Genomic DNA, 12,825 nt, shown 5'->3' with positions numbered 1-12,825 from the left:
CCTAATCTGAAGATGCTTCAGGTCAATTCCCGGCCCTTCCACTCCACTTACTAGCTGCATGATTTTGTGCACATGTCCAATCACTCAGTGCCTTTGTTTTTCTGTCTGTAAAATGGGGCTAGTAATACTACTTATCTTCTTGTTATGAAGTTATTACAAGGATTAAGTGAATTAATATTTTCAAAATGTTTTATTAATGACTATGAAATAATAATGTCTATAAAAATATTCAGGGTAAGAAAAATATTATTTTGTATTTTCTCCTAAAACTCCTTAGATTTTACATATTGATTTTTAACTCACCCGAATATTTTTTGTATAATGTGTGAAATAGGGCTCTATATTTGTTTTATTTCAAGTAATAGTGGTCCATGCACCTTATTTGTTGAATAAACCTTATTTTCCCCATTGATTTGAAATATTAATTTAATCATATATTACATTGTTAGAGATATATGTTTGTTTCTAGAATGCTCATTTTATTTCATTGATCTCCTTGATTATTTCTGTGTTGGTGTCATGTTGTTTTAATTGCTAAGATTTTATAATGGGTTTAAATGTTTTAATATTTTATAATGGATCTTGACATTTAAAAAATAAATAAATAAAATCAATCTGCATTTAAAGAAAAGGAAAAGAAAGAAGGAACTCCTACCTTTTGTGATAACATGGATGGAACTGGAGAATATTATGCTAAGTGAAATAAGCTAGTTGGTCAAAGACAAACACCATATGATCTCACCTATAAGTGGAATCTATTCAACAAAATAAACTAATGAACAAATGAACCACAGGCATGGAAACATGGAGCAGGTCATTCTCAAGTGACCAGAGGGGATGGGGAAGGACAACTGTGGAAAGAAGAGGAAGGGACTAGACAAAGAACATGTATGACTAACCCATGGACATGGACAACAGATTGGGAATTGACTGTGGGCGGGGGGGGGGCAGGGTGGGATGGGTGGAGGAGGGCAAAGGCAGAAAAATTTAGACAACTGTAATAGAATAAACATTACTTAAAAATTTAAAAAAACAACCAATCACTGGTTTTATCATTCTAAACCCTAGGAAGATCCTTGGAACTTTCAATTAAATGACTGATTAAATTTCTATTTTCATCTAAAAAAATTGTTGAATAAATTAAAATAAATTAAGCGTACAGAGACACTCCAAGGTCCCATATTAAGAGATTGAAAAACTGGTTTGGCCTAGAAGCAATGACACTCCCAGAACAATAAACACAGCCTACTACCCAAGTCTTGGCTTCCAATGACTATTTCCTAATAAAAGGAACCAGAGCTCTTTGGAGAAATGGCTGATTTAAGATTGTGGCAAGAAATATGCAAACTGAGCCTGGAACTTTCTATAGTGCCAGAAAATAAGGAAGCGTTAAAAGAAGAACCAAAAAAGACCATTCACCGTGGTGAATGTGACACAAAGTGAGTCAACAGGATAGAAAGTGCTCCCAGTGGCCAAAGCTGGAACAATTTGAGCAATGAAATAAATAAATTAGTATTGGGATATAACCCAAAGTATAGTATAAATATCTGTACTGATATAAGTAAATGATTGGATAAATATTTGAGGAGACTAGAGAACTCTCCCATGCAGAATTCCAAGTAATGTATGTGGAATACTCTGGTTTTTAGGAGAGAAAGCATAACTCCCAAAGGGGGCTGCACATAGTGACTTTTTTTTCAGAGAGTACAGTATAGAAAGAGAGGAAAAAAAGAGAACCTGACGATAGGTAATCTGCCAAACACTGCCTTGAACTAGGTGACCAAGGTCAACATCGACAGTGCTATGTTGTACTGATAGCAGGTATACTTCATATGATGCGATGACAATGGCACTTTGTCTCCGTGGTCTTTCTCTCCAAGGCACGTAACTCCAGTCTAATCATGAGAAAAATATAAGATAAATTCTAATAGAGGGATTCCTATAAATCAGACCTGGCCAGTAGTCCTCAAACCTGTCAAGGTCATCCAAACACAAAGGAAGTCTGAGAAACTACACAACCAAGAGAAGCCTAAGGTGTCATAACTAAATATTATGTGGTATCCTGGACGAGATCCTGGAACAGGAAAAAGGCATTAGGTAAAAAACAAGGACATATGAATAAAGTAAGGAGTGTAGTTGATAATAATGTCGCAATATTGGGTCATTAATTGTGAAAAATGTACTACATAATGTAAAATATTCATAGTGGAAACTGGGTGTGGGTTGTGCAAGAATGCTGTACTGTCTTCACAATAATTCTCTAAATCTAAAACTTTTTACAAAGCAAAAGTTTATTTAAAAAATAATGAAGTACGCACTTTTTAAACACTGGTTTGGAGGTATACTCTCCAATTTTCAAGCAGCTATGAAGTAATAGTGTTTTGAAAATTGTTGAACTCATTTATGTGCTAAGACACTTACATGGAGAATTATATTCTCCATTAAATTGTTGATTTTGATGGAAGTGTGCATATCTATAAAGCATTCTGCTATATTTCGGTAGCCCTCAAAAGGAGGAAGAATATAACAACTGGCAACATAAACCTTTTTGCAAGAAAAATTGTTATTGGCGTACAAAGTGGATGATGACATGTCCATTGGTTATATATTGCAGCATAACAAATGACCACAAATTGAGTGACTTGAAACAACGTGTAATTAAATATTATCCCACAGTTTCTATGGATCAGGAATCTGACTACAGCTTTAGCTGCATCCTCTGCTTAAGGTCTCACAAAGATGCAATCAAGATTTTGGCTGGGCTGTGTTTCTTTCTGAAGCTCAGGGTTTATTTTTTGTTTTTGTTTTTCTTTCTAAGCACATGGGGTTATTAGCAGAATTAAGGTGGGGTTGTAGGACTGCGGTCCCCTGTTTTCTTGCCAGCTGCCACCTGGGGCGTTCTCATCTGCTAGGTGTTGAGCACATTTCTTTCCATGTGACCAGCAGGAGAATCTCTCATTCCATCCTGCTAAGATGGAGTCTTCCATAAGGTGACTTAATCCAGGGAGCCACTATCCTTTTGGTGTTGCTGTATTCTATTGGCTAGAGACAAGTCAGGGGTTGTGGCTGCACTCACGGGGAGAATATTATGTGAGGGTGTGACTGACTGAGGGTCACCTAAGGGTGTGCCTACTGTAACAGAGAATTTTGAATACAGGCAGCTGGGCATTGGGATCACCATCATATATGAAGAGACTAAAGAAGAGGCAAACAAATGGAAAATGCTTGCTTCTTGCTTTCAAGCAAACTAAGGCTCGCGGTCAATGAATTTATTTCTTTCCTACTCCTTTCTCCTACCCATTCCCCAATAAAAATTATATGTAAAATATTCCTCCTCATGTTTATCAAATGAGAGTTCTGATTATTTGAAGATGAAGAAGTGAGAGAAAAATATTTGGAGATAGTCCATAAAGACACCACCACTGTCCTGACTACTGTTTTGTTTTTGTGTTTGTTTTTTTTAGCAGTGAAGAAATTTGCACCAAATTGTGTTCTCAATTCAATGACAATAATGTTTATGCACTTTAAGAAACTTCTTTATAAAGGTTCAGATACAATAGTCTTATTTTAAATTTTTTATGACTTATTTTTTTTTAATCCTCACCTGAGAACACTTTTCTTTTCATTACTTTTAGAGAGAGAGGAAGGGAGAGAGAGAAACATTAATGTGAGAGAGAAACATCAATTGGTTGCCTCCTGTACACACCCAGACTGGGATCGAATGGGCAACCTAGGTATGTGGGCTGACTGAGAATCAAACCCACAACCCTTCAGTCACGGGATGATCCTCCGACCAACTGAGCCACACTTGCCAGCGCTCAGGACTTAATGTTTTCTCATTTTTGAGAATGTTTAGTTTTTTAATACCTATGTTTTAAAATTCTTTCCAGTAATTATTAATAGGATAATAATATTTAGGTTGTATTTTTTGCATTTTACATGATGATGATACATTTATATATTTAAAATATATTAAATATTTACTTTCACCCATTTCTTTTTATGGATTCTGAATCCTTTTCTTATAAAATATTAAATACAGAAATACTGGTATTGTCATTTTGCTCCAGTATTATAATCACCGCCCAGATTTTTATGAATTCAAATAGTTATGTTTTCTGATTTCCTCTTAGAACATAAAAATGTCCCAGAAATGCTAACCTTTAGGCACTAAAACTGCATTAACCAAGTTGCTGTGTACATCTGGAAATAAAGCACAAGCACCCTTTGTTAGATAGATCCTGTGCCTGATTGTGGGTTTAGATAACGTGATCATTGTATCTGTGCATCTCCATGGAAGTTACTGCAAACCACAGACCTTTGCCATTTATGTCTCAGATATGCAACCACCTTGAGGAAAACAGGAGACTTGTGGAAACTTAGCATATGAGCAGCCAAGTTGAAATGAAAAGGAAATATATGCTGTAATAATTCAATTAAGAAAGGAAGGAGTTCTTGTGGATCCTCCTTCCTCACCCTTCACCTCTTTTTCGGGTCTCTTCTTACATATAAATATATATATATATATATATTTATACACACACACACACACACACACACACATACACATATATATGTATGTATATGGGTTTTTTTTCCCTTTATCCTGCTCACTCAAGACTAAGCCTTAGGCTGTAGTCATTTGTTTCTCTTATACCAATGGGTACAAAGGTGCTTATTCAGAATGGTGAGAACATAATCACCTGTAGCTATTGGTAAAATAACTCATTCAGCAAATAAAGGTCAAAGCTTGCTTGCTTGCTTCCTTTCTTCCTTGCAGTTGTTTTCTCTGCAAGAATTAAATAAAGGGATCTTTTTAAAAAATACAAAATAAGTTAGAGTAAATAGAAGTAACCTTTCCTGCTTGTGAAGGAAGGGAATATTAAGTGGAAGCCCAGAAGAAGAGCATTTGTCTTTGGTTGGGAGGTCACAGGATAAAGCGATTCTTTATCAAAGCTGAATCTAGTGGAGAGTCTTGGAACTTTTCAAGGTTGTTGGCCTGTGGTAGTCATCATATCTCTTTCCCACAGAAATAGTTGATGGGTTTAGATTTGCTTAATGGTTTCATTAGATTTGTTTTCCATGTGTCTTAATATATAAACCTGGTACTTTCACCTTTTGCTGAAATGCTGGATTTATTTATTTTGCATCGTGGTGATGAAATCCCAATTGGATTTCCTTGCTTAGGAGTGCTACACTGGCAGTAGGTCATGGTCATTGGGGTCTTCTTTTGGCCCGACAGACATTTCCCAACTTATCCATTATATCTCTTTATTGGGTACTGTTCTTGGGGCCCTTTGTCCCCAGGGAAGCTGACGCCACTTCCTTCCTCCCACACTGAGCTCTCCTCTTCCTGAGTTTTCTGTTACACATGTGTTACAAAGGTTTTGTGCTTGGTCATCCCTGTCTTATCTTACTCACCTATTGTTCGCTATTGATATTCTTTTTTCCTCCCTAGAGACTGTAAGCTCTTTGAGGTCAAGGATCTGTCTTTTTTCTCTTATGGCTTCACAGTGCTCATGATCCTTGGCACTTGATGCCCACCTGCCACCATTCTTTATGCCTCCAACTCTTACACCTGATCAAAAGAGTGTTTTCTCAAATCAAGAGAATTATGTACCTTCCATTTGCCTTGCTCAGAGCTGGGGGTCACAAAGGTGGGGTGAGCCAAACAAAATGTCCTCCCCTGTTTCTAGAACCTCCCACCCTCCTCTCAAGACCACCTGCTCATTCCCAGAGTTCCAGACTCCTTTTTATGTCTTTCTCCTGGAACTTACTCTCTAAGGCCCAACCCTCATTGAGGTCTCAGCTGAGTATGACCCCTCCTAGGCCAATTGTGTTCTAATGGAGCAGCCCTGAAGACCAGAAAGACTTCAAGGTCCAAAGGAATGCACCTCCAATGGTGAATCTCCAGGCACTGTGATAGTGAGTGGTGGAGATATTTTTAACCTGTCCTTGTTTGGCCTCCCTTAAATCATACCACACAGGTAGATGACTACTCTGCTTGCTCAGAGGTCCATCAGACCTCTGATTTCAGAGGAAATCAGAATTAAAAGAATGCAAATGTCGATGCTGTTCTTACAGTGCAAGTAGCTTAGCAGAGAGTTGGACTACATGTGCCTACAGAGGCAGACTAATGTGCTGTTTAAGAACCTTTCTTATCACGCATCCTGGGTACCAGTCTCAGTTTTTTTACTTATCAGTTGTGTGGCCTTGTACAAGTTTCTAAAATATTCCTAGGCAACTTTTCTTCATCTATAACGCCAGGATAACAAAGCCTATCCCAAGGATGCTATAAAAGTTCAGTGAGCTAAAGTAGGGACCGTTCTTGGCATATAGTAAATATACATGACAAGAGTGCCATTAATAATAACACCTAGAGCTAGGAAGGATTTTAAATGCAAGCAAGGCAGTTTGGAGGTCTGAGGCTGAGAACAGGTACACAGAGCAAGGCCGTGATTGGGGTGGGGACGGATGCAGGAAACCTTGCCAGAAGGGCACTTCCTCACCTCCCAGGAGAACATGAGTGCTGTTCTATATCTGTGCTGGCTTAGCTACAGGTACTTAATTCCTTGGTCAGTTGGCCTGCGGAGGCATTTTGACATTATCTTACAAGGCAGAGGAGGAGAAGTAGCTTCACCCCTTCTCATATCTGTTTCCAAATCTCTCTCTTCCACTTGGATTCTACAGTCCTCAAAGCCAGGATCTAACAGTTCACCCCTGTTATCCCCTGGCCACTGTTGAGAGTACATGTTCAGTGCTTAATTATTGGTAAGATGATTGAAAGATACAAGATGCTGGAGTTTTGCTGCACAAAATCTTCTAATGACACAAGTGATCATATAAAGGATGTATGAAGACTCAGTACAAGTATGTGAACATATTTTCCCTGCATGCAAGAGCATGATTCAGTCCAAAGAAAGATGGAAATATTGTGGTTTGTGGTTCTCTGGAGCATCATTGTTTGTGAGGTCACAGAAGAAAAAAGATGTGATTTAGGAAAGTTGCAACAGCCTTGAAAATACTGGTTGTGGTGCATGAAAGGAAAGACAAATAAACAAAAAATTTAAAAAACCCCAACCATGTGACACTGGAAGAGAAGTCTGTAAAATCAGGCCTGATGCCAGAAGGGGGCAAGTTGGCAGAGCAGGATGGATCATGGCACATCCACCTGACTTGGGATTTCGCACTTCTCTGAGCTTCTGTTTTTCCATGATATTCGGAGATGAGCATATCCCCACCTTATCGGCCTTCTACAAAGCAATGGTTTTTTAAAAAGTTGCATGTTTTCTTTCTATTCTTGTTTTTACCTTGCCATCCTGCTGTTTACAAGATTGGTCTCACACGCTGCCCGGGGTGTTTTCTATTCTTGGGTGGTTAAAGTTGTCAGAGGAGCCTTTGAGCCTCTGGATGTGGGGGAAGCCTTGCTACCCTGTGGAATCCCAGCACCGCGTGGCATCTCCCAGCGAAAGAGGCATGTAGCATTTAGGAGCTTATGACCAGCTGTGAAACTTTGCGCATTCAAGTACATTAAATGCTTAAAAGTGCCTGCTATGCGCCTCATTATGGAGATACAATACCAGGTGTGACTTCTCCTATGAGCCTCCTTGAAAGTTACTTGGATTAACATGGAATCTGATTTCTTTCCAAAGTACAGTGCTTGCCCTTTTCTCCCCAGCATTGGGATGGAAACGATGTCCAAATGCCCCCTGCCCCTTCTGCCGGCTCCTGCATCCTGTCCTCACTACGGTCCGATCTTTCTTCACCCTTGGAATGGTGTCCTCTGTGCCTGGTGTTCAGATGCTGTTGCTCTTGATCACAAAATCACAGTGCCACCTGACACAAGTGGGAAGTAGAAACTGGAAATAGTTTCTTTGCCTTTTTGAAGCATGGAATCCAGAAAGGATCCTTAGGGGGTTGGAGATTGAGCAGAAGTCGCTTTAATTACAATGACAATGGCTCCTAGCACCAAGAGGAATGACCCGTGGCAAAATGGTAAAGCAGGCGAAGATTGGTCTTCCCTTCTGTGCCACTGGGGGACTTCATCCTTCCAGGGTCTCCTAACCTCCTGTGCCAGCCCCCTAACCTCCTAGAGGTAACACCCTTCCCTGCTTCTGATGCCCCTGTTTTCCTAGACCTTGCTCATCAGGAGGTAGTGCTCAATACTTCAGGCCCCTTCTCTTGGGCACTACTTTCTAGTCCTTGATATTATTCCTTGGGCTGCTCACTGTGATAAGAACATGGAGGACCTTGGTCAAAGATGCCTATGCCGGCCGTGCTCCTCTAGGGTAGAACAGATGGAATGGTAAGCACAGCTCTCCAGACCTGGGATGATCTGGCTTTTTAATTCTAGTTTTGCCACTTATTGGCTGATGACCTTGGGTTATGTTACTTAACCTTTCTGAATATGTCTTCACCCATATACCGGAATTGAGGAGTCCACGCTATCATATCTTAAATAGGAGACTTTAAGATATGAGATGAAGCATTTGAAAAATCTCTATGGATAAGAGGTTCTGTGCAAATGTAAGCTAGGAAGCCCAGAAAGTGTCTTAATCATGTTCAAACTGTTAGCTTCTTGAGAGATAATGTAATGTAGCAGAAAGCTTAAGCCTGGTTTAATATTTTCTATAATCTCAGTTCGTGAGCCTTCATTTCCTCATTCATACAAAACAATGTAATCAAACCTTATGGGACTGTCATTAACATTAAATTAAATGATGGTTATAAAGTCCCTTAAGTTTTCTCCCACTTTAACATGTCCTTTAAGAAGTGACTGTAGAGCCCTAACCAGTGTGGCTCAGTTGGCTGGGTGGCATCGGCAGAGCAAAGGGTCACAGCTTCAATTCCCAATCAGGGCACATGCCTGGATTGCAGACTTGGTCCCGGTCAAGGAGCATGTAAGAAGCAACCAATCGATGTTTCTCTCTCACACTGATGTTCTCTCCCTGTCTTTCTCCCTGACTTCCCCTCTCTCTAAAAATAAAAATTAAAAAGAAAAAGAAGTGACACTAGAGAAAAGGTAACCCTCATGCACTGTTGGTAGGAATGCAAATCAGTGCAGCCATTCTGGAAAAGAGTGTGAAAGTTCCTAAAAAAAATAAAAATGGAATTATCCTATGACCCACCAATTCCACTTCTGGGTATATATCCAAAGAAATCCAAAACTATAGTTCAAATGAATATATGATGCACCCCTATGTTCATTATTCCAGCATTATATACAATAGACAAGCTAAGGAAGCAATCCGAGTGCCCATCAACTGAGAAGTGAATAAAAATGTGGTGCTGCAGTAATGGAACGTTACTCAGCCATAAAAAAGAACGAAATTGTACTATTTGCAACAGCACGGATGAACTTGGAGGGTATTATACTAAGTGAAGTAAGTCAAAGAAAGACAAATACCATATGATTTTATTAATATACGGAATCTAAATAATAATATAAATTAAAAAACAAAACAGACGCAGACTCACAGATACAGAAAACAGACTGATGGTAACCAGAGGGGAGAGGGATTAGGTTAAAAATGGTGAAGGGATTAAAAGTACAGATTGGTAGTTACAAAATAGGCACGAGGATGTAATGCACACAGGGAATATAGTCCCTAATATTGTGATAACTATGTATGGTGCCAGGTGGGTACTCGAAATATCAGAGGGATCACTTTGTAAAGTGTTTGATTTTCTAACCACTGTGCTGTACACCTGAAACTAATATAAAATAATAATTAATGTAAAGTGTAATTGAAAAAAAAAGTAATTCTGTGGTGAGCTGGAAGAAAACAAAGTTAAAAGTAGAATTGCTATTAAGAAAAAAAGAAGTGACTCTAGATAGTCTGGTATAAGAATTTCCACATGCTTCAAAACTCCCTGTGTCTGAGGCAGATGCAAGAATTGAAATGGTATCACAGCAACTTGGAGGAGCAATCTGCCCAAAGGTAACAGTAAATAGATGTATGTCATCTCTGAAATGGGGATGGACGCTGGGAAAGCAGAGGGTGACATGGGGCTGCCTCTAAGTGGGGGAGGGAGGTGAGCAGGGTACTCACTTTGGCACAAAATTAAGGAAGGTACAATATAACTCCATAATTGAAATAAATAACAATTCAAAATTTTTTAAACATCAAAATTAATGCAAAAAAAGCCATGATAAATAAAATATCCACATTTTAGATGAAGGTGGGATCAGTAACAGCGCTGGGCAGAGCCCCACTGGAGCCAGAGGAAAAAGGGGGAAACAATCAGTAATAGTGATCCTGCCCCCACACTGGGATGACGTCCGCTGGGCTGGGAGCCAAGTCACGGACATGGCTTCAGGTCCCCACTCCTCATTTTTCCCCGCTCCCCTTGGGGTCCTGGGTTTGCCTTAAATATAATTTGTGAGAGAAGAAAACACTGTCTCAAGTGAACTTCAGATGTTCTTTGCAGTGAAATGACTATAATGGAATATAGTTTGGAAAGAAATCATGAAGTAAATGGTTTATCAGATGCTAATTTAAGTTGGGAGTTGGCAAATTACCACCCTCAGGCCAGCTGCCTGCTTTTGTAGGTAAAGTTTTATTGGCACTCAGGCCCACTTGTTTGTTTTTGTGTCATCTTCTGTGACACAGAACATCTGAGTACTTGCAACAGAGACCATATGCTCTGCAAAGCCAAAAACATTTACTATCTGGCCTGATGCAGACCCCTGATTTAGATTATCCAAGTGCTCAGATGTTTTTGGATCAGCAGTGGGATCGGCAGCAGTGTAGAATATACAGCTATTTGCAGACTTATCTCATAGAGCATTCAAGGACATTTACAGAGAATATTATAACCTTCCATGTATAAGAAGTGGGAGAAATGGGGACGAGATCAGAGTTCAGCAAGTACGTCAAGAGAGGCAGCAGAGAGTGGGTGGGGTCTTTGTTTATCTGTGTCCCTGGGAGTCCTGTCAGGGTTCAGCTGTGATTTGACATCACGGGGTATGACATGTTTCTGAGAGCTTGACATTGCCCATAATAGGCAGAAGCAAACAATGGGTTTGTGAAGTACAGTCATTTGCACTAGCACATAAATAATTTTTGGATTTAATCACTTTATTCTGTTAATGTGGATAATTTAGAACTGACTTTACTAACTCAGAAAACATTTAGTGAGGATCTGTTTGTATAGAAACTGCAAGAGCTACCCTCAAAGAAGTCTACTTGTGAGTTTGAGTGTGAGCCAACAGAGATAGGAAAGGCCCAGCCATTGTATCCTGATGTGCCTTGAGTTTTGGGTACATTGAGAAGACCACAAAGAGGTAAGAGGAGAAAGATCAACTCATGGAAGGCCCTGAATGCTGGCTAGGGAGCTTGAACTTTTGCCAGGATCCAGTAGGAAACTTCTTGATCAAGGAAGTGGCCCAGCCATACTTGTGCTTTAATTAGGATGTTAATTGAGTGTGTGCGTTGGGGTGTTAGAGGGTGGAAGGTGGATGAGAGTAGAGATGAGGGACTAATCAGAAGGCAATTTCAACAGCCTTGTATGGTTTGTAGTCCTAAGATGACATGGGCCTCAATTTAGCAGTGTCCATGAACATGGGGAGGAAGACATCTGTAAGTGACAGTGCAGGTAGAAACAACAAGGTTCAGCCACTTGATTAGTAAGGACTCCTGGATTTGGAGTTGAGGCGATTGGGAGGCTGGAGAAGGTATTATTAATAGAACTAGAGAAGCCAGGTAGAGAAGTAGATTTCAGGGTCAAAACTAAGATTAGTTTTATATAAAATCAATTTAAGATTCTGTAAAATACCCATGAAAAACAGAGAAATGCAGGTGAGAGAGAGAAAGACAGAGGGTTGGTGCTAGAGATGAAGATTTAGGAATTATTTGAGAAAAGATGATTATTGACTCTGTGGGCACAGAAACATCAATAAGGGAGGAAGTTAGAGGGGAGATGAGTGTTGAAGAAACAACTGTGATAGCGTTGCCAGATAAAATACAGGATGCTCAGTGAAAATTGAATTTCAGATCGACAAAGTGTCATGTTTGAGAATAAGACTATCCCATGCAAGATTTAGGACATACTTATACTAAAAAAAAAAAAAAAAAAAAAAAAAAAAATCCTATTTGACCTGAAATTCAAATTTAACTGGGCATTCTGTATTTCTATTTGCTAGGTCTGGGCAACCCTCGACAGTGAGGATTGCCCGTAATTATGGGATGGCCAGAAGAAGAGGAGATAGTGGAAGAGCCTGGAATGGAGAGATAGGTCTCAAGAAAACTAAGCTATTGTACCATCATGGAATCAAAGGGCAGAGCTGGTTTCAGGAGGGCTGAGCAGAAAGGTCAAGGTCACTGCATTTGGCAACCTGGGAATTGTTAGGGACTTTCGAGAAAACAGGTAGAGGACAAGTTTCAATGAGTAGTAAATACAGTAAGCGAGAGGGAAATAACCAGGGTAGACCCTTCGTTTAGGCATATGAAGGAGAAGAGAAGGCGAGAGCTGGGATGGTAAAGGGTAAACAAATAGAAGGCAAGCTTGCAGGGTTAGAGAGACCAAGCCTGTGTTCCAGCTTTGCAGAGGAGCCTAGAGAAGTGGCATCCTGAAGGTGGAAGAGGGGTGACTGGCATGGGGATGGGCATGGGGATGGAATGAACTCTGGGTGACGGTGGAAGGGAGAATCAGGACAGAAATGGAGGCGTTAACCTTTGCCTGGACGATGCTCCATCTTCGTCCAAGTAATGAAGGAAAGAGGGGGAGATGATAAAGATGTGAAGGTTTTTGCTCTCTGACCATGATATTGAGATTGTTTTTATGGAAGGAGGATTTAGGGAACAGAAGGAGAAGACTCAGACT

The 12,825-nt window shown here is 39.9% G+C and overlaps 1 protein-coding gene across 9 annotated transcripts in view; it reads left to right on the top strand.

Moving 5' to 3' along the window:
* NCALD (neurocalcin delta) overlaps positions 1–12,825 on the top strand; it is a 348,886-nt gene that overhangs the window by 185,263 nt on the left and 150,798 nt on the right. The window lies entirely within an intron of this gene.

Source organism: Pteronotus mesoamericanus, unplaced genomic scaffold (assembly GCF_021234165.1).
Source record: "Pteronotus mesoamericanus isolate MK-2021 breed Mesoamerican mustached bat unplaced genomic scaffold, CSHL_Meso_final scaffold_174, whole genome shotgun sequence".
NCBI classification, from domain to species: Eukaryota; Metazoa; Chordata; class Mammalia; order Chiroptera; family Mormoopidae; genus Pteronotus; species Pteronotus mesoamericanus.
The sequence above is the reverse complement of the archived record's forward strand: the minus strand, read 5'-3'. Positions and strand labels throughout refer to the sequence as shown.